This window comes from Canis aureus, chromosome 4 (genome assembly GCF_053574225.1).
Source record: "Canis aureus isolate CA01 chromosome 4, VMU_Caureus_v.1.0, whole genome shotgun sequence".
NCBI classification, from domain to species: Eukaryota; Metazoa; Chordata; class Mammalia; order Carnivora; family Canidae; genus Canis; species Canis aureus.
Genome location: NC_135614.1, coordinates 86,443,648 through 86,465,081, shown reverse-complemented (window position 1 = coordinate 86,465,081; position 21,434 = coordinate 86,443,648). Strand labels below are relative to the sequence as shown.

General features: G+C 38.3%; 1 protein-coding gene and 1 pseudogene across 8 annotated transcripts in view; both read right to left on the bottom strand.

Moving 5' to 3' along the window:
• CDH18 (cadherin 18) overlaps positions 1-21,434 on the bottom strand; it is a 951,119-nt gene that overhangs the window by 284,562 nt on the left and 645,123 nt on the right. The gene's annotated exons all lie outside the window — the stretch shown is intronic.
• LOC144312007 (phosphatidylcholine translocator ABCB4 pseudogene) lies at positions 12,396-20,561 on the bottom strand (annotated as a pseudogene).

The window sequence follows — 21,434 nt, the reverse complement described above, 5'->3', positions numbered from 1 at the left end:
CTAGAATCGACTCAGAAGATGAAAAATCTGCAGCACTCACAGATCGCAAAAATAGTGTGTGTTGTGTTTTGTTTTGTTCCTCAGGTAGCGACAACAACAAAATGCTAAGAAAAGAAAATCTTTAGGCCACAGCTTTCTCTCCACGGAACACTTTTAAGAATACATTAGGCTAGAAAAAGCAATTAAAGGAAACAAAGAGGAAGTCAATAAGGAATCCCCAAAATAATGTAAACAGCCCCCTATTATTTCTAAACGAACATGGCCCTGCTGGGTCACCCCTGAGGGAGCAGGTCTACACGACAGCTTCTTAGTATGCACTGTGTACTCTTTGCGGCCCCCCACATTGCCATATAATACAGTCGCTTACTTTGAATTTGATTTCAGAGGCATAGAGTAATTGTTTCACCCTCATTTTTTAAAGCCAATCTATTAAAGTCAATGTAATACTTCCTGGTTTGCTAATAAGGTGTGGGAATTGCTATCTAAATGCTCACATTCACTCCTAAAAGCCATTGACCTGGATCCCTCATCAGTTCCCTAATATATCCACTGGAACCCTAAAAATGAAGGTCAAGTGCAGGTTGGGAGGCAGCTTTGTCTAGGTTCCTAGAGGTTCTAATGCATCCCCCCTCGATGCTCCTGACATCACACACTTGAACTCCGACTCTCCCATGACCTCCCTGCACTCCACACAGGTACCAGGTAGGCCTTGGAACCACGCCTTGCACACTGGATTTACGAGTTGAGACCACAACTACGACCAACCTTAAAATCTCTGTGTTACCATGAGAGAGGTAAACTTCTGGCTCACATAAAGTCCAGCTTCTGTGTGGCTGGAAGGGAGTGAGGGGTAGATGCTCTTCCAGGAACTGATAGGTTTTGTCCTTCAAACACTGTAATCTAAGAAACTATCCCAGGGGTACTTCCATCATTTAACTTAACCGTGAAACTGATGCTATTAATTTACCATAATTTATATTCATTCCAACTTATACTTGGAATCTCGACTTATGAGATCCCTCTTACCTGCACCTTTGGTTTGAAAATAATGGGCTTCTTATCAGATTCTATATTGCTAGTGCTTCGTCATTGACAAGGTTGATGTCCAGCACTTACGTGGTGTAAGACGGGCAGTTTTGTAAAATCAAACTATCAATGCCATTCAGTGGAGTAAATGAGGGTTCTCTACTCACATTGCAGGGAGAACTGTGACTTCCCTTACATGTTAGTCATGATCTAAAATAGTGATTTGTGGTTAATAGAGAAATTTGAACTCTTTGAATGGATTTTTAAAAATATATTTATATCTCAACATTCACCATGGCCTTTCTCTCCTGTTGCCCCAAGCTGGGGTTTTTAGCGGCTTTTTGTCTGCTTAGCAAATAAGGATGAGTTGTGAGAGTGTGAATAAATTTACATTCAATGGTAAAAAAAAATTGCTTCGGAGGGAAGGGCCATCTATATCAGCACAATGTCTGTCATTTCCACCTCCCTGTGTTCTGAGTGAGTTCAAGTATCTAAGGGAGCAGTCTAGACTGCTCTAAAATTAAAATGATAGCTCTGTCCCCCTAATTGTCAGGCAATTGCCTTTACAAGTATTAATTTCTCAGGGTTCTGAGGCCAGACCATGTCTGCAAATGTTATTTCATTTGCTGGTTGTATAATCTCATATAAATTACTTAACCTCACTGTGTTATAGTTACTGTATCTGCAAACTAAAAATAGTGCAATCTCCCTCAAAGTGCACAACAAGGTGGATAGGCATCGATGCATATAAAGTATTTAAAACAAGGCCTAATGTTAATAATTGCTTAATAAACAATAGACCCTTTAATGTTAGTGATTATTACTAACAACACACCCATAATTTCATTTACATTACTCTCCAATCAAGAAATCAATTGCAAAGTGTTCAAGTCAGTAGTTGACTCAAAAGCAAGAGTACAAGGGCCATGAAAAATTCTCAAAACAACTTTGCTAGATCTTACATGCAAAACACAAAAATATTGTTTTTAATATCTTTTGAAAACTTTTATTGTGAAAAAATTATTTTAAAATAGCTTGAGAACCAACAAAAGCTATCAGAAGGGGAAAGAGAAAACAACCTTGGGTTGCATTATGTCTTTCAAAATCTGGAGAAGTGGGATGCCTGGCTGGCTCAGAAGTTGAGCACCTGCCTTTGGCTCAGGGTGTGATCCCAGAACCTGGGATTGAGTCCTGCATCAGGCTCCCTACAAGGAGCCTGCTTCTCCCTCTGCCTGTGTCTCTGCTCTGCCTCTCTCTCTGTGTTGTTATGAATGAATAAATAAAATCTTAAAAATATATATTAAAATCTGCTTCTATATCTTGGCTATTGTAAAATAACACTGCTATAAACATCAGGGTCCATGTATCCCTTTGAATCAGTGTTATTGTTTTCTTTGGGTAAATACCCAGTAGTGGAAGAAGCCCAAGAGTCCACTGATAGATGAATGGATACACAAGATGAGGTAGGTAGGTAGATACACACACACACACACACACACACACACACACGTATGTATAATGGAAAATTATTCAGCCATAAAAAAGAATCTTGCCATTTGCAACATCATGAATGGAACTAGAGACTACCTAGTATAATGCTAAGGGAATAAGTCAGTCAGAGAAAGACAAATACCATACAATTTCACTCATATGTGGAATTTAAAAAACAAACAAGCAAAAGGAAAAAAAAAGATAAAGAGAGCAAGACAAATCGAGACTCTTAATTATAGAGAACAAAGTGATGGTTACGAGAGGGGAGAGGAGTGGGGGGATGGGTGAAATAGATGATGGGGATGAAGGAGGGCACTGGTCTGTAGGAGCACAGGGTGTTGTTTGGAAGTGTTAAATCACTATATGTATATGGAAAACTGATATAACACTGTTAACTAACTGGAATTAAAAACTTAAAAACAAAGTCTGTAAGAAATTGTTTAAAATATTTAAAGAAACCTTATTGTGTGTATGTAACATATAAATATATACATATACACACATGGATATGGATGCAAATAGTAAATATAACACATGCACTTTATTACTATATATTATATAATATATAATGCATAATTATATATACAAAAGAATATAATCTGTGTATATAAAATATCTAAAATGGATACATCTCTACATAGATGCATATGTTATGGATACATACATATATAACTGCTATTATTGCTTACTATTTTTACTGACATTCCTACTTTATGACCATAAATGGAATTATGAAAATAATACTGCTGGCCAACACCACTTCTTATAAATTCAGCAGTGCAAGGAATGAGAAAAGTTCAGCTAGTTCATACTTTTTCTGAAATTTCCCCATATGTTTATTTGGTATAGGAGTTCACATTCTCCTCTCCTCTTGCCTATTCATCAATTTTCAGATTCCTAATAGTTGCTCTCGTATTATTTTTTATTATTATTTTAAAAAAGGTGTTCCTCTTGGTATGTGACCCTGTTAATGTGCTATTGAATTCATAATATTGCTAGTATTTAACTGTGGATTTTTGCATCCATGTTTATGAATATCAGTCTATAATTTTCTGTTCTTGTATTGTCTGTCTTGTGTTGGTATCAGTTGATGCTGGTTTCATCACAAAAGTTTGGGACGCACAGATGGTTCATCATATGCAAATCAATCACTATGGTCCATTACTTTAATAGAACAAAAGATAAAAAGCACAATCATTTCAATACATGTAGAGAAATCATTGCACACATTTATATCTAATCGCCATCACTGTTCCGCTTCTATTTACATAGTATATACACACATATCACAAATGTCAACATTACCAGGCACATTGCACTGGTTTGTGATTTCAACTACCTTCCAAGTGTTTCATTGGCTGCATATGTGATCAGAATACCCTGCTGTCCTTAAGTCTTCTTTATTCTCTTCCCTAAATATTCTGCATTTTTCAAAACTCTAACCTTAGATTCTTCAATGTACTACAAAGGATGAAGCCAGAAGCAGTAGAAACCAGGAGACCTGTGTTTCAATTCCAGTTCTTTGTTTTACTATGTGTACAAATTCTGAAGTTCTACTTCCTTTTACTTTCCTTTACCCATAATGATGACTGACTATCTACGAGCTCCAGTGCTTGGCTATCTGTTGACCACACAGAGGTACATGGGTGGACAAAAGATGGATCATACTTGTACTTAAGGATTTGGGGCTCTGATGAATCTAGCTGTTAATACACAGATGAAAACCTTCTAATTTGAAAAGTTCTATAAAGAAACACTAGAAGTTGCCATGAGGGGAGAGAGAAAGCAAGTAAAGCAGCAAGAGACAAGGCTGGGAATGCATCCAGAGGCCAGACCATGCTGCTCAACCTCTGTCGTGGACTTGGAATTTAATCTCAATGTGCTTAGAAGCTGCAAGATTCTACACCCTAGAGTGATGGGACCAGATTTCTGTTTATAAAGGATCAGTCCGGCTGCCAGATAAGGAAGCAGTTAGATGGTGCAAGAGGAAAAGTGGGATATCATTTAGGAAGCTACTGCAGTATCTGAGGTAAGAGGTGATGGCAAAATAAATCAGAGTGGAGTGGGCTGAAAAGATAAGCCAAGACTGCATTTTAGATGAGGAGCTGACAAGGACTCTCTCCAGACTGGGTTTAGGGACAAGGTGAGTGTGAATGAGCTGTCAAGAACCATTCTCAGGTGTGTTGTGTGAACACCTGAGTGGGTGGAGGTGTAACTGCTGAGAGGAGAGGGGTCTGTGGGGGGGAACCAGGTAGGGATGGGCTGATGCAGGGAGAGAGACTTATGGCTCACTTCTCCATAGGTTAATTCTGAGGTGACAGCAAAGCCCTTAAACCCATCCGTTAAATTTATATCCCCTAGAGGAGAGCGGTGCTCAGAAGGAGGGTTTAGTTAGAAACATGAATCTCTAGATCGTCACTCTATGAAACCACACATAAAAAGTCCATTTCCTTGCTTGAAAATGTGGATGGCACTCTGCATGGATGTCAACGTCCCCTCATTTGCACACACAGGCACACACACACACACACACACACAGGAGACACACACTCTCCAGCCTGTACTCAGTAGGAGCAGAAAGAAAACTATGCCCCTTAAAGGTGTGTGCTCTGTTCTTTATTTTCAAAACCAGAAAGGTATTGCATAGATAGTACTTGTGTTATACGAACATGCATTAAGTTTCTGGAATCATCTGCCCTTTCACAGCCGCCACAGTGCTTGCCACTGGATGGGCCAGACCTTCATGCTCACTGAGTAGAAAGTTCCCTTCTAGCAGCTTCAGCAGGGCCTGGAGACCTCATGACTGAGGGTCTGTTTCACGGGAACAAAGAACACGGTTCCAATCCCAACTGGCTTTCAGTTACAGAATTCTGAAAGTAATTATCTGACACAGCAGATGCCCAACAGTGCTCGATTTTTGTTTTCCAATTCAAACTCCGAATGTGAATCAGATTCTCACAAGAAGAAATGGGTTTCCTCACTCATTCACTGACAGTAACTCAGGCAGAGGCAATACTGGGAGACTTGGAGCAAGAGGTTTCCCACGTACCCACAGCTCGTAGCATCCCTTTGCAGCGATGTGTGCTGGTCCACAAGAGACCTCGTTGGGATGAACATTGAGCAACTTTCAATTTGTATGCACACAAACACACACACACACACACACACACACACACGTTTGTTTGTTTGTTTTTTAAATCCCCATAGGGCAGGTAAACAATTATATGTGTCAGACAGGGCAGGGTTTCTGAATTTCAGCCACCTGGGCCTGAAGAAGGTTTCCGTGATGGGGTTTTTAGAATGTTGTTAGGGTACAAGGTCAGCTGGGTCACAAGTGCATGATAAAGCACAATTTTGTTAAATATCTACAAGAAGTATGACATCAGAAGTTAGAGTACTGACTTACAGGCAACACACAAAACACTCAACCTAACGTGAACAAGTGATTTTGCTCCATAGAATCAACTATAATAGAAACTTTACTTCTACTTAAAAAAAAAAAAAAAAAGGAGAAATCATTGAGACATGTTTGTGAATGAAATCAGATTATAAGCGTTATATGTTAAATTTATTTCATTACTATTTTAATGACCTTATAGCACGACATTCAGAAAAAAGACCATTTAACTTCCCTAGAGTCTGGCTTTGTATAATCAATAAGTGATAATTACCATACTTCTACAACTTTTATAACTGGTCTATTTACTAAGGAAGAAAACTCTACAATTCCATATTTCTTCATCTGCCTCCCACTCATATGTTGCTGTTTTCTTCTAAGGACAAATCGTATGCCTTGGAGAAACTAGTCAGTATTCAGATAGTGATGTGGGCTGTTAGTTGTAGAAATATGATTTTATTTGTTACCTACCTTAAGCCTAGGACCAAAGTAGTTACTGATAACTAACACTTTACTAACTTTGAAATAAGTAGTGTAAGTAAACTATTAAACAAATTTTATGTAACTTGCTGTAATTTTTAAGTGGCATTTTAAGCCATTTTACTAATATTCTTAGGACTATATCAAGAGCAAGTATTTATGGCCCTTAAAATTCATCATCAAATATTTATTTTATTTGGAGAGAGCATCTATGAAGTAGCTGTAAACCAGGCCCATCAGAGGTAAAACAGAAGTATGGTTGACTTAGAAGAATTCTAGAATAAAATCATTTTGGCTGTCTTTTATCCCATCTCATTCATTGTGGGTTTTGTTGGTGTTACAAGGAGGGCAATATAACCATTTTAAAAGAAATGTAAGTTTAGAAAGACAAAAGAACACACGTAATACCTTCAATGCAGCCTTAGAAAAGAGAGGTAGTAAAACAAATATAAGCCAGAGTCTCGGTTCCGCATTCTTAAGAGTCAGGAGAGAGTCTAGGAGTGAGGGAGGGAAGGGGGCTTGAAAATCCAACCCTGGTTTGAATATATTCTGGAAAACGTAAGGCTCCACTGCAAAACATTTTGGAGAGAAGACTTAGAGAAACCTCTGCACACACACAAAGCATTCAATTATATAGGAAATACATTTGATATTAAAATAACCCCTATTTTAAATAAATTCTAGGATGCGAAAACTGGAAAAGTGACCTAGGTTAAAATATTTATCTTCTCAGAAAATCATTTGAATATTTATGTATAATGTAATCAGATATTTTCTCTCAAAATCCAAATGGAATTATCAAGATTCGGCCACAACCCAACAACTCTATTTCTTCTAAAATAGTGCTATAAATAGCATTACATCATGAAATAAGATGAATTCTAACTAGATTTAACAACATATATTAATGGCATAGGTATGCAAGGAATATCGCCCCCCCCCCCAAAAAAAGATAAATTGACAAAGTGTTCACCCTGGTAAATAAGGTAATTCAATGTATGAAATGTAGGCTAAACTTCTAGTACAACAAAAAATAGTGCAGACTCAATTTCCTCCTATTCCTGCTTCATAAGCAGAATCATAAATCATGGAAAGGTTTGTCCCTTTGGGGGACAAAGGGACAATCATCAGTGATTACTAAAAGGTGGTAAGAAGAGTGAGCCTCTCTGTGATCCTGGGTCTGAAGGAACAGGACAGCAGTGGGATGTCTTACATCTTCCAACTCAAATGCCACCCAGAACGGTTTTTTTTTTTTTTTTTTTTTTTTTTTCTGACTCATAACCCTGATAACAGAAGGGACCTGAGGAGGCTGATTTCTCCCCTGGATCAAATAGAAGTCCCTCTGATATTATAAGATAAGCAGATAACCCTGACAAGGATTAGGGAAACCTTTTTTTGATTTGGGAAACCCACAAATCAGCTAATGGAAACTCACAGAATGCAAGACTCCTCCTTTCCACTAACAGCTACTGAGGCAGGTGAGTAGCAAGGCTGGAGAGACCCAACCACTTCAGGTCTAGACCACAAAGCTTCTGTGACTTAATGGTCTTTATGGTCTTAATGGTCTTCTGTGATTCTCCATCCCTTTTCAAGGACACTAGAGAAGCAGGAGGTCACCACTCCCCCACCAAGAGTTACTTAGTAAAAGGTGCTCACAGGCAGCACCATCTAGGATGAATGTGGACCCTGGTGACTCCATATAAATGAAGCAGACCAGAAGAATACTACAGAGGCCCTGAACATTAACTACCACTTGAACCATGGGCTATACAAGTAGGCCAAGACCCACTTGCTAAACATGAATTGGGTTATGGCCTATTAAAATAGACATTTAAATGGGAGACTCCTATAATAATAAGGGGGGAAAGTATCTAGAATGTAATAGAAACTAACGCTCCACATAAAGAACCAAGAAAACCACAACTTGAATGATAGACAATTAACTGATGCCAATGTTAAGGTGAACTGATGGGTGGAAGTAACTGACAAGGATTTTAAAGTAGCTTTTATGAAAATGCTTCAATAATCAATTATAAATTACATTGGAACACATAAGAAAAATAGATAATCTCAGCAAAGAAGCTATTAAAAAGCAGCTAAAAATTATAGAATCAGAAAATACAAAAATACAATACTAGGGAAAAACACTTGCTTGGCTTAATGGTGGAGTAGAGAAGACAGGAAGCAGAATCAAATAACTTGAGGACAGAATAATAGAACTTGTCCAATGTAATTTACCATGTCAGTCAATTAAAGAAGGAGAAGGAGAAGAGGAGAAGAAGGAGAAGAAGAAGGAAAAGGAGAAGGAGGAGAAGGAGGAGGGAGAAGAAGAGGAGGAGGAGGAGGAGGAGGAGGAGGAGGAGGAGGAGGAGGAGGAAAAGCATGGTCATATCAATTGATGAAGAAAAACACCTGGGAAGTTCCAGTGTCTATTTGTGATAAAAACTCTCAGCAAGTCAGAAGTTGCGAGGCATTAGCTAACTTTGATGAAGGTCATCTATAATAAACCAACAAGTGTCATCATACCTCACAGTGAAGAGCTGTATTCCTCTCCCATAAGATTAGAAACATGGCAAAATGTCATCTCTCATCACTCTTATTCAACCTAGTACTGTAAGTCCTAGCTAGTGCAGCAAGAAGGCAAGCAAAGGAAATAAAAAACACATGCATACAGATTAAAGGATAGAGTTAAAATTCTCCTATTGGTAGAGAACATCATTATCAAGGCAGAAAACCTACAAAACAAATTAAAAAAAATTCCTAGAACTAATAGGTGAGTTCAATAAGTCTCCAAGATTGAAGATGAGCAAACACAAGTCAATAGTAATAATAAACATGCAGAAACTAACATTAAAACACAACCCCTTTTACAACTACTTTAAAGAAAACCATACATTTAAAAATAGCAAGGTAATAAAAGATGTGGAGAATATTTTATGCAATGAGTGCTGAAAAGTACAAAATGCTGATGAAAGAAATCAAAGAATAAATAAAGATATCATGTTCATATCATGAACTGGAAGACTCAAACAGTAAAATGTCAATTCTTCTAAAACTGATCTATCAGTTTAATGCAATGCCGATGGGAATTCCCGCAATGTATTTTATAGGTCTAAAAAAAGCTTATTCTAAAATTTCTATTGGAAGACAAGTCACTAAGTTAGTTAAACTAAACTACAGATCAATGGAATACAATAGATGACCCAGAAATAGACCCACGCAAATATGCTCAACTGAATGTTAACAAAGGTACAAAACCAATTCAAAGGAGGAAGGACAGCCTTTTCAAGAAATTCTATACAAAAACTACCTCAAATTGCACTGTAGACACAAATGTGAAACCTAAAAGTAAACAACTTTTGGGTGGAGAGGAAAAATCTTGGTACCTAATCCTGAGAGACTTGGCACCAAGAACATGATGCATTAAAGAATAATTTAAGTAGTTGTATCTTACTGAAATTAAAGTTTTTCTCCATGAAAGTCTATGTGAAGAGAATCACAAGATAATGCAATTGCTCCCTAGAAACTGGGACCATTTGCAAACTATGCATCCAACAAATGTGTCTAGCATATCTAAAGAACTCTTAAATCTTAAAAAAAAAAAAAAAAAAAAACAGAAAATGAGTAAAAGACCTAGACAGCCAATTTACCAAAGATGCAGACTGAAAATAAGCACATAGAATGTTGTTAAATGTTGCTAGCCATTAGGAAAAGGAAAATTTTAACCACATGAGATCCAAATGGCTAAAATTAAAAAAATAAATAAATAAAATAATAATACACACACACAAAAAAAACATTCCCCTAAATGTTGGGGAAAGAAGTGAAGAATTGGATCCATTGTGCATTGACAGTGAAAATGTAAAATATCACAACCACTCTAAAAAACAGTTTGGCAGTTTCTCAAAAAAAAAAAAAATTAAATAAACATGCTACTGCTAGGTAACATATCAATTGCACATTCTGGAATTTATCCCCAAAGAATGAAAACTTATGTTCACACAAACACCTCTAAATGAAGGTTCATAACGGGTTTATCAGTAATGGCTCCAAACCAGAATCAGCCCAGATGTCCTTCAGCAGATGGGGAACCACTACCTGGTAGGAAGCCCATCATGGAGCCTACACAGCAACGAGAAGCGACAGACTCTTGATACCTGCACCAACTGAATGAATCTCCAAAGACTTATGCCTCCTGAACAACAGTCAATCCCAAAAAGGTTATATATTGTATACTTCCATTTCCACATTTTCGAAACAGCGAAATCATGGAAAAGAACAGATTCATGTTTGTCGAGTGTTAGAGATGGTAGGGGGGTGAGAGGACAGGCGGGTGGCAGGAGGAAAATCCCTGTGGTTGCAAAAGAGCAGCCTGAGGGACCCCAGCCTGTGGGGCTTGTTTGGTGGGGTGAATGCTGCAGTGTGGACACATGGACCTGTGCAGGTGACAATGTGTTTACAGAACTTAAACAAACAAATGCACGCAAATGCTCATAGGACATTTTGGGAAATCTGAATAAAACTGGTGGATTGTATCAGTGTCAAAACCCTGGTAGTGGTAATAAATTCTGGCTTTGTGAAATATTGCTCCTGTGAGGTTTTGGGCAGGATTTATTTCTCTGTATTATTTCTTACAAATATATGTAAGGCTATAATTATCTCAAAAAATTTTTCATTAAAAGGGTATACATCGTTGAAAATACAAAAGCAAAGATGAAGTCTCAGAACCTTAAAAATACTCATAGCAGGTAAGTATTTTTGTTGTTAACTGGGAAGGGGGGAAGGAACATGGACGAAATGAGCCTCTGTTTACTAGCATGAATAATTATTATAATAATTATTTCTTCATCCTAAGTCGTTATCTTTAAGCAAGTTCAGAAATATCTAGAATTCATATTTGTCTCAATGTTTTTACCATACCTGAGTATAAACTATATTCGATATTAATTTCTGGGATCCCTGGGTGGCTCAGTGGTTTAGCGCTGCCTTCAGCCCAGGGCGTGACCCTGGAGACCCAGGGTCGAGTCCCACATCGGGCTCCCCACAGGGACCCTGCTTCTCCCTCTGCCTGTGTCTCTGCCTCCCTCTGTTTCTCTCATGAATAAATAAATAAAATCTTAAGAACAAGATATTAATTTTCACTCATTCCAAAGCTAATGGACATATCTTAGTGTCTCTTAAAGCTATACTTTTCCTCTAATCTTTAATTATAGATGTTGATTGAATTATATAATCTGGTTATTTAAATACATGATAAAGCATATATGGCATAATAAAACATCTTAAGAACTATGAAAAAGAATAGAATATAGAATAATTACATAGCATATGTAAACACAACTATTTACTGATGTTAAAATGTATGAGAACACCTTCACCGCTTTGTTACTATGCCAGATTTTTTTCTTATTGTCTAATATCTAACAAAACGGAAAACATTGAAGTCAATGTTAGTTAAAACTGGCAATTATGCAGTTGGCTCCGATAAAAATGCTAACACCATAGAGTATCACACAGTATCTTTCACATGTTTTTATAGCCCCCATCTTGACCCATGTAAAGTTTGCAGTCTTTAATTTTCCAGAAACATTATAACATAATTCACATTTTGCTTCACGAAGTGAAGTTTCCTAAAGCCTTTCTGCTCAAAATGGGAGTTTGAACACAAAACGTTTTCTGCTCCTTGAAGGCTCATTAAACTATTTTGTATTTAAATATATAGATATTTAAAAGATTCACACACTATGCAAAGGACAGCTTCTAAGTTGTTCTCTAAACACAAAAGACATTTTGTAGATTCTTAAGATAAATTTCAAATGATGCTGATTGACATTTAAGGACAAAGGAAACTATATTCTTAAAATGTGTAGAAGGGCGCCTGGGTAAGTGAGTTGGTTAAGTGTCTATGTTCGGCCCAGGTCGTGATCTTGGGGTCCTGGAATCCAGGTTTGTTTTTGTTTTTTTTGTTTTTTTTTCCAGAAAAAAAGTTTTTATCTTGTACTTATTTTTAAGATATAGCAAGAGTTCCTAAGTTCTGTGTACCAGTCTGGACACTGACCATGGAAAAATAGATGCCTTTCTGTGCTAGCAGATGTTGATGTGTGCCGTGCTCCTTGACTTTGCCATTCTGAAACACCACTATTGAGTCTGCGTTCTGGATGGTGGACAGGCGGTGGGCGATCACAGTGCAGGTCCGGCCTTCTCGGGCGTTGTCCAGGGCTTCTTGGACAATCTTTTCATTTTCAGTATCCAGAGCTGATGTAGCTTCATCCAACAATAGGATTTGAGGTTGTCTGATGAGGGCTCGAGCAATAGCAATCCTCTGTTTTTGACCTCCTGAGAGCTGAGTTCCCTTATCTCCCACTCTTGATTCATATCTAGGGGGTAAGGTCTCGATGAAAGGATGTATGTTGGCTGCTTTGGCTGCATTCACAATTTCATCCTGTGATACAGCCTGACTATTGTCTCCGTAGGCAATGTTCTCAGCAATGAGGCAGTCAAACAGGACAGGCTTCTAGGGCACAATTCCGAGGTGGGCTCTGAGTCACTGGATGTTAAGTTTCTTTGCTTCTTGACCATCTAAGAGCACTATTCCAGCTCCCTGGACAGGGAGCACATTTCTAGGGCTACCTGCTCAGCGGGGGATCTGCTTCTCCCTCTCCCTCTGCCCCTCTGCCCTGCTTGTGTTCTTTCTGATGCTCTCTCTCTCTCTCTCTCATTCTCTCTCTCTCTCAAGCAAATAAAGTCTTAAAAAATATAGATATGTGTAGAAGGACCCAGCTATGCCTGTCTTGCATATTTCCTGAAAAGCTTAGGAGACAAAAAGGCTGAGTATAATGGAGGGTGGGGGTGAAATGTTCTAAGTCATAAAGGTTAATGGAAAAATTATAAAAAAGTACTTGATGTCTCCATGCAGAATATTCAACAGCCACTCATAAGCCTCTCCCAACAACAGTGAATATTCTTGGAAAATGGAAAGTAAACATTTTTAACAAAAACATAAATTGAGATTTTGGAGAACTAACCCAGGGAGCTAGTGATAAAAGGAGCCCAAATTCTCTCACCTCTTTCAATGTCTTCTAAAGCCAATGGTAGGGCTTTCTACACCGTAATCCCTCCCCCCCCCAAGATGGGGAATAATCATAGCCTATCTATGGTTAACAGGGAAAGAAATAAAGATGTCAGTGCTTATTTATGGTAAAAAGATGAATAAAAAATTAAAATTTACTGATAACATAATGTGGGGAGAAGGAAAAAAGATACCAGATTAGTAAACCAGCTGGTCTTCGTATAACACAGCAGGCAATTAAAATAAAGCCCAGTCATATTAATAGAAAAGAACTAAAATATTACAGATTAGTTTTTATCTGTAAAGAATGGCTATGAGAAGGGAATTGTAGAGAAATACCAATTCTGTTAAGACTGCTTTTGTACTAGACATTTCTCACTAGGTATGTGTATAGTATCAATAAAAGTGAGAGTCAACATAACAAAATAATAACGGTGACGTGAAAATATCTATGCGGAGAAAAAATATTCCATCTTGTCTAATCACATGCTTTTTAAAGAGGGAGAATAATTTCAGTTAGAAGTGTTAGCGGTATTTAAAAGATTGAGCATGTGCATGCTAATTACGATGATCATTATTTTACAGATGTCAGGTATTTAATCAAAGCAACAATTTCCAAGACTATTAAAGATTCTTGTCATTCTGTTCAATGGATCCTTGTGGAACATTTGTAAACTGAACCTAAATACCAGTGGTTGTGAATGGCACGAATTTAGGATCCTTTGGTGACCTTAAAATATACTGAAAACCAGGTTCTGTTGCTCAGACTTCCTGCCCGAATCAATCTAACGCAGTCTTGGTTCCCAGATTTCTGAAGCTTTCCACTCAATAACCAAACAAAGTTGAAAGCTACAGCTATGTGCCTTATACTACACTATTTGTGCCTAGCGATACACACCGGATGGAAGCTTTCTTTTGAATTCGTAACCTAAATGTAGCCTATACTAATCTCCTTGTTATTTTCATCATTTCTTACAGACACTAAGGAAAATGCAGCTGGGAAGCACAGAATAGAAATTACTTGGATGCAAATTAACAGCTCTTCAGAAAGAATCTTTAGTTTCCCATAGCTGTGTTGGACATGGACACTCCTCCCCACCAGAAACATAAATATTTAGTTAATGTTGTTTGTGCAGATAATTGATGTGTAATTAGATATTATTTTACTCCTCTCCATCTCTATGTTTATAAAAATAGTGATAAAACTGAAAACTCCTCATGGTCAATTTAATTCAATGGAACAGTAATAACAGGGTTCAAAGAACCAGAGTAATGATGGCAATGCTGGAAGGAGGGGAAAATTAAAAAAAAAAAAAAAAAAAAAAAAAAAACAGCAGAAACTCATAATGCAAGTTATATGTGAGAGAGGAGTGTAAATCCCAGGAAAGTACATGCAGGTCTCTCTCTTACAGCATTTCCTTTCTGCTTAGAGCCCTCTTAATTTAATTAAAAGTAGTTTATATTGCCTTGAATACTATAGATGCTTTCAATACTACCCATAATTCTGATATAACAACACAAAGAGCCCATGCATGCAAAGCAGCTAATGAACTGAACAAGCAATTACCAAGCAGACAAGATGTTCCAGAACAAGTTTATGAATCATTACCTTTAGAGTGTATATAGGTATTATACACAAAATCTCTTCAAAAAGTAAAAAAATGGACATCATTGCATTGAGTTCAAAAAAGGAGGATAGTAAAAAAAAAACTAAAAAAAGGAGGATAGTGATCTCTATTCTGAGTTTGTCTTTTTTTTTAATAGGATGAATGATCTTTATCTTGGAGACATCATGCATAAAATAATAAGCCTTCACCCCGATGTTTCTAGCAGCAATGTCCACAATAGCCAAACTGTGGAAGGAGCCTCGGTGTCCATCGAAAGATGATGGATAAAGAAGATGTGGTTTATATATACAATGGAATATTCCTCAGCCATTAGACACAACGAATACCCACCATTTGCTTCGACGTGGATGGAACTGGAGGGTATGATGCTGAGTGAAGTCAATTGGAGAAGGACAAACATTGTATGTTCTCATTCATTTGGGGAATATAAATAATTGTGAAAGGGAATATAAGGGAAGGGGGAAGAAATGTGTGGGAAATATCAGAAAGGGAGACAGAACATGGAAGACTCCTAACTCTGGGAAACAAACTAGGGGTGGTGGAAGGGGAGGAGGGTGGGGGGTGGGAGTGAATGGGGACAGGCACTGAGGGGGGCACTTGACGGGATGAGCACTGGGTGTTATGCTATATGTTGGCAAGTCGAACACCAATAAAAAATAAATTAAAATAAATAAATAAAAATAGTGAAGTAAAACAAAAGTCAAATCTATTAAACTTTCCTGTATAGCAGGGAACTGTATTGGATTAGATGCTGGGCATGTGTGCATGCGTGTGAGTATGCAAGTGTGTGTTTCACGAGCCCCTTTCTTATTTTTGAAGAATCGACACCCCATTGTGAGACTTTTGGTATAAGCAGATTCTTGTTTCAATTATAGAGACTGCAGAAGCCAGACCATGTCTCTCCTCCTGGGGCAGCCAGATTCCGGGCACACGACTCACACTACGCTCACCTAAGCTCTTACCGGACCTCTGAAACTTCACCAAGGGACAAGAAGACCACGGGGCAGGTCAGATGTTATTGGTGATTGTGTTATCAAGAACTCAGGGACACGAGCAATCCAAATCTTGGGGCAGAAGTATGATGTTCTGACTTAGCTGTTGCTGGGTATCCGCTTGGCTCGCATTTACAACCACTGAGCCTCCTCGGGCTCCTGCTTCAATGCTGACGCACCCGCCTTTGTGCCAATTCTTGTGATCTATCCATCTGGAAAGTCCCTTTTATCTTTAAATTACTCAGAGTAAGATTCTGTTGGCGTCTAGAGGGTGATTTACTAAATCATGCCTCTGAGTGTGAGCACCCACCGACTCCCCCATACGTACAAGTAAATGGGACACTGGCAACACTTCCTACTTGAAACCAAGGGAAAGATAATCAGGTTTGACTTTCCTGGTCTTCATAACTTTTTTACAATTAGAGTCAGGCTATTAGATCCCAGAGGGTTTAATTTCATTCTCTATGCCTAGTTTTACGTGACTTTCACAGACTCATACTTCTGGATATTATTTGCAAGTGAGGCTGGGTTTCCTTTCTGATCAGTCTAAACCCATATTATTCAATATGGTAGCCGATAGCTACAAGTGACTGTTTATGTGTAAATTAGTAAAATATAAACGTTCAGTCTCTTAATTGCACTAGCCACATTTATTTTTCTTAAAGATTTATTTCTGTATTTGAAAGACAGAGAGAGAGAGAGAGAGAGAGAAGAGAACACTTGCACATATAAGCAGGAGGAGGGGCAAAGACAGAGAGAGAGAGAGAGAGAGAATCCTGAATCCTGAAGCAGACGTGCTGCCAAACACAGAGCCCCACAAGGGGCTGGATCCCAGGACCCAGAGGTCATGACCTGAGCCAAAATCAAGAGTCAGATGCTTGACCAATGGAGCCATCCAGGGATCATCCCTGCACCAGACACATTTGAAACGTCTGATAGCCACGTATGGCTAGCAGCTTCCACAGCAGATGGCACAGATAAACAAACAAACAAACAAACAAAAAAAAAACATTATCCAACTGCAGAAAGTTCTGTGGGACAGCATTTGTCTGAACACATAATTCAATCCTTTGAATGGTTAAATCAGAAATTCAGACTTAAGTTATTTGGCAGAGGCTGACAGTCATCAGTCATTAGTCTGGTGTGGTGCTTGAACAATAACAGTCCGACAAAGCTCAAAGAAATGATGTCTACCTTTTCCATAAAATGAATCCATTTTATTTTATATCTGTATATTTTACGTCGTGCTTGCTTGTCTGTTAACCAGCGTAGATTGTTTTCAATCAAAGAACTCTGACCGAAAGAGAAACTTGTTTCTAGAAATGGAAGGTTTTAAAAGACAGACCCTAACATGTGGAATCGAGAAATATTTGGGCACTTAGAATCCCTCTATATCTAGCTGCAAGCAAAGACATCCTTTTTATAACAGAGCAAAGGAACTGAACGGTTGCCTGCAAATCTTGGGTCTTGGGCTTCACATACTTTATGAGTTTGCAGCTCCGGGGAATTGGTTAGAATCAGAATCACATCTTTTGTATTTCTGATTCTGCTCTTGCCTGAAGCCTGTTCAGATATGCAAACTGGTAAAGTATTTCCCATTGTTAAACTAATTTCACAGGGTTTCCTTCAACAACCAGCAGGAAATTCCTAACCAAAAGACATGGTATCAATCAGGAAAGCAGGTGAGAAGAGTTCAGGATTAGTGGCAGGCCTATATATATACATAAAATAGGTAAATTTGTACAGCTGTAGACAATTGATGGCTAGAGGCCACGGATAAAAGGGCGGAAGGACAGGAATAGGTGCTACAAATAAAGTCAGTAAATAATCCATAGATTCACACTAAATTATAACCTTTTTCTTCTATGACTACTCAACGCTCTTCCTTGTGTGTCAGCCCCCTAGACACAACTAAAGCTGTTCAGGAAAAAATAACCATATAGGTTAAAAAAGAAGGAAAAAAAAAAAACAATCATTTTTTTTTCTCAATTTAAAACATATTTTATGGTTATTTTTTTTTATTTATGATAGTCACAGAGAGAGAGAGAGAGAGGGGCAGAGACACAGGCAGAGGGAGAAGCAGGCTCCATGCACCGGGAGCCTGACGTGGGATTCGATCCTGGGTCTCCAGTATCACGCCCTGGGCCAAAGGCAGGCGCTAAACCGCTGTGCCACCCAGGGATCCCTGGTTATCTTTTTTTTTTTAAGATTTATTTATGCATTTGAGAGAGAGCAAGCAGGGGTAGGGTAGAGGGGGAGACAATCCTGGAGCACACTCAAACGCTGAGCACAGGGCTCGATTTGGGGCTCATCCGAGACCCTGAGGTCATAACCCTAAGATCATGATCTGAACCCGGTGGAAATCAAGAGTCAGATGCTTAACCGACTGAGCCACCCAGGCACCCCTATGGTTACCTCTTGTTGTTGTTATTTTAATCACTCCCTTGAGGTGTAGCTGACATACAAAACAATGTCCATATTTAAAGCCCACAACCTGATGAGTCTGGGGCTGTGTATACAGCTGTGAGCCCAGCACTGCAATCTATGCCATAGATGTGTCACCTGGAAAAGTTTGCTCCCAGCCTCGTTCGTAGTGGTGGTGGTGGCAGTGGTGGTGGTAAGAACATTTCACAGGACACCTACCCTTGAACGTACCTCTAAGTACACAACACAGGGGTATTTTATCCTCACTCAAGCATCAGAGCTCATTGGCCACTTCCTCCTCCTTGAGACTTTCTCCTTCCTTACCTACTAGGATTCCACTTCCGCTCTGCTGTTTCTCCTTTCTCGGTAGAATATCATTGCCAAACTCTTTAAAGAGACCCAGTTTTTTCTTTCCTTTTAAAATTTCATGTTCTCGGGAATTCCATGCCCACAGTCCAGATAATTATTCCTAAATTTCCATGCATGGCTTTAATCACCACCTAATCCCATTTCTACACGCGGCTCACATCCCCCGAAGGCATGTCTCTGCACCTGCCCACCAGTGTGCCCACAAAGCACCCTGGACACGGCCAGTTCAAACCTCACACCAGCACCCTCACTATCAGACATGATCCCTCCTCCTTCACTCGGTAGCCCCTGGATGCAAGACGCTTGCCAACTATCTTCAAAAGGTTTTACATCCTGTTTCTCACTCTTAGCCAAGACAATGTCTGTCAATTCTACGTCCTAAAATAAATAAATAAATGAATAAATAAATGAATACATAAATTAAAAAAAATGTTTGCTCTCCCTCTGCTTGTGTGTCTGCTTCTCTCTCTCCTCTGGGTCTTTCATGAATAAATAAATAAAATCTTTAAAAAAATAAAAATAAAAATAAATGTTTGGTTTATTTCTTCTTCTGAAATTCTGTGGTTACCAAATTAAAGTTTAGATTCGTCCATTGGTAAAGTATCTTCTCTGCCTCCTAACCTGTTCTAAATATCTCATATCACTTCCCACTTGAAAAAATCCTTCAATTCATTCGTTCCCATACACTTCTGGAAAGCCTCCTTTGCAACTCCTGCCAGGTCAGGGCTTTGTGACCCATCATCCTCTCTAGCTTTAGCCTCACTCCCTGTTACTCAAACTGCAGTCAGTGCCCCCACTATAGTTCTTATCCATTTCCGAATGTTACTTCCCTACTTTTGATAAGTTGTTCCCAAAACTCCACTGTAGCTCTGAACCAGGATGCTCAATTTCTATTAATAGCAAAATATTAGTTCAAACCCTTTCTCTCCTGAGAATCAATGTCAAATATGTCACATCTCTTCTGGTACCACCATCCCCTGGGCTTAGCACTGTTACTATGCCGTTAAGCAAGAGGATGCAATCACCTGTTCTTGAATTTGCTTCCTCTTCATTAATTTCATTAGTTACTGGGACTGTATTTCATTAGGTGTAACCTCCACATCTAGCACAGTGTATGACGTACTATCATTTTTTAAAACCACTGAACTCATGTGGAAGCACTAACTTTTGAAGTGACTAGGATCCCTGCAATCATTCCCTTTACCTGCCTTAGGAATGTGCACACTACAACTCCATTTGGAAGTTTGGGTTTGCCAAGGTTGAACGATGATATAGGAGAAGAATCAAGGCTACCTCTTCAATGTGATTTCCACCACTGTTACTCATATCCATGTCTCAGTCTTCTCCTGAGTCCACAGCCCATGATACAGTCCATGAATACATCATCTCTGGAATCATTACGGGAAAAGTCCCCAAACTATACTCTATTACTCTCTGTTTCTATATTAACTCCTTTACCGAAATTCAACTGCTTTGGATTTTCCTAAACTTCTTCCCTGTATTTTAGGTGTTCATAGAACAAAGTGGTTGCCTGATAATAAATAAAATGATGCCATGTAATTTTCTTCTGAAAAGTCAACAATTGTCTTCCTATCTCTCTAAATATGAATTATAGGCACCCGGGTCTTTCTTTGAACCTCAAATCCAAAGAGTCCTTTTCTTGCCAGAATCTCTACCTGCGTCATTCCTTCACAATGGACACGCCTCCATTCCCAGTAGTCGTGAGCACACCACCAATTTGGACTGATTATGATTAGATCCTATTCATTTTTAGATATCAGCCTGACTGTTCATTCCTCAGAGTTCTACTCTCTGCTCAAAGCAGTTAAGTGACCTCTTCTTATTCAGGGGATTAGTTATGGCAGCACCAACGAAGGAACTGTAAGATATCTGATTCCCTAATGAGGGTCAGTTTCTATACAGTGCATGAAATTCTCCTCTCATCATCACTATTACTGCCACTATTCTATATATTTTTTCTTTCTTTAAAAGAGAACATTCACATCTCTTTTGATACGAAGTGCTATAGTTTCAAATTAAATAAATGATTTTGAGGTTAAAGAGAGAATAAATCATGTAGAAAGGATAAGGAAGGGCCAAGCTTTTCAGAAAAGAATATACGATATCTTTAATGTCATTATCAGCTCTGAATTAACAATTAAGTGTGCAGCAAGGAAAGGTCCCAATTGTCATCTAATATTGTCAAAATGATAATTTTATGAACATTTTTATCACAACTTCCTTGAAATAGAAAACTTCGTGTACCAAAACATGACATTTGAACTTTATAGAGGTGGCATTGTGATGACATGATGTCGTGTGAAATTAATCATGACATATAGTTCCATACACATATGGAACTTTTCTAATAATCATCATGGAAATTTAACTATTTTGATCCAGTCCTACAAGACATTGGATGCAGAAAAGAGGATTTTGATTTGGCATATATTTTATTTAATTGTAGAAATTTAGAATCTCCTTTTTTTAAAAAATCAAATTTGATTAAGGTAATTACATTTTTAGAGAATATGTGATATTATTTAAATGTAACTTTA